At 44.3% G+C, this 1,752-nt stretch overlaps 1 non-coding gene across 1 annotated transcript; it reads right to left on the bottom strand.

Moving 5' to 3' along the window:
- Window positions 1-384: 384 nt before the first annotated feature.
- TRNAS-AGA (transfer RNA serine (anticodon AGA)) lies at window positions 385-466 on the bottom strand. The gene has a single exon. It is a non-coding gene; the product is annotated as a tRNA-Ser (tRNA).
- Between the last annotated feature and the right edge of the window lie 1,286 nt (window positions 467-1,752).

The following is a 1,752-nucleotide window of genomic DNA, read 5'->3' as shown; positions in this document are numbered from 1 at the left end:
AATCCCTCTCCCCACAAACACAAACACACTCTCTACCCCACCAGGCACATTGCAGTTGAAAAGCAGCCGGCAATCTAGTAGGATTCCCATGGAACAATGGGATAGAGAAACCTGCATCATGTGATGCTGTACCAGGCCATGAGGCTTTGCAAACCCTTCCCAAAGCACCCGTAGCCAATTGCACAGCTACCCACAATGCACTGCTCTCTGTGGCCATCCAAGAGTCTAGCCTGGAAGTGCTCTGGTGACACAAGGGGCATAGTGTGGACATGCAACAGCTCTTTAATTGAAACACTTTAAAGCCACATTACCCAATAGTGTAGATATAGCTTGAGAGTGAGACAAGACCCAGCTCTGTTGAAACTGAAGAACCACAACTTTCTCCGTAGTTGGCAGGATTTGAACCTGTTCAGGGAGACCCCAATGGATTTCTAGCCCATCACCTTAACCACTCAGCCACAACTACTTGCTTGAGATGTGTCTCTCACTTCACTCCAGTTCTATTCTCACTGAGTGATCAATTCCAATTGTTCCCTCAGACCAGCTTCCACAACACACACACTGCTGTGCCATTGTGTAAGTGTGTCCCTAGCTGAACTGCAAGAATTCCTGGTCATGGCCCAACATTTAAACAAGTACTTTGCCTCAGTTTTTAATAAGACTAGTGAGGAGTCTAGCGATGATGGAGGGATGATAAACGGGAATGTGGATATGGAAGTGGATATTACCGCAACTGAGGTAGAGGCCGTACGTGAACAGCTCAATGGGACAAAGTCGGAGGGCCCGGACAATCTCCATCCCAGGATATTAAAGGAACTGGAGCGTGAAATTGCGAGCCCGTTAGCGAGAATTTTTTAAGCAATCGATAAATTCGGGGGTTGTGCCGTATGACTGGAGGATTGCTAATGTAGTTCCTATTTTTAAGAAAGGGATAAAAGTGATCCGGGTAATTATAGGCCTGTTAGCTTGACGTCTGTAGTATGTAAGGTCTTGGAAAAAATTTTAAGGGAGAAAGTAGTTAAGGACATAGAGGTCAATGGTAATTGGGACGAATTGCAACACGGATTTACTAAAGGTAGATCGTGTCAAACCAATCTGATCTCCTTCTTTGAGAAGGTGACGGATTACTTAGATAAAGGAAATGCGGTAGATATAATTTACCTCGATTTCAGTAAGGCGTTAGACACGGTTCCCCATGGTGAACTGTTAGTTAAATTGGAAAAGATGGGGATGAATATGAAAGTTGTAAGGTGGATAAGGAACTGGTTAAAGGGGAGACTCCAGCGGGTCGTATTGAAAGGTGAACTGTCAGACTGGAAGGAGGTTACTAGTGGAGTCCCTCAAGGATCGGTTTTGGGACCGATCTTATTTAACCTTTTTATTAATGACCTTGGCACAAAGAGCGGGAATGTGCTAATAAAGTTTGCGGATGACACCAAGCTGGGGGGTATTGCTAACATGGAGAAGGACAGGGATATTATTCAGGAAGATCTGAATCACCTTGTAAACTGGAGTAATAGAAATAGGATGAAATACAATAGTGAAAAGTGCAAGGTCATGCACTTAGGAATTAATAATAAGAATTTTAGATATACGTTGGGGGCGCATCAGTTGGAAGCGACAGAGGAGGAGAAGGACCTTGGGGTATTGGTTGATAGCAGGATGACTATGAGTCACCAATGTGATACGGCTGTTAAAAAAGCAAATGAGATTTTGGGATGCATCAGGCGGGGTATTTCCAGCAAGGATAAG

The sequence above is a fragment of the Gopherus flavomarginatus genome, unplaced genomic scaffold, assembly GCF_025201925.1.
Source record: "Gopherus flavomarginatus isolate rGopFla2 unplaced genomic scaffold, rGopFla2.mat.asm mat_scaffold_753_arrow_ctg1, whole genome shotgun sequence".
NCBI lineage: Eukaryota > Metazoa > Chordata > Testudines > Testudinidae > Gopherus > Gopherus flavomarginatus.
The sequence above is the reverse complement of the archived record's forward strand: the minus strand, read 5'-3'. Positions and strand labels throughout refer to the sequence as shown.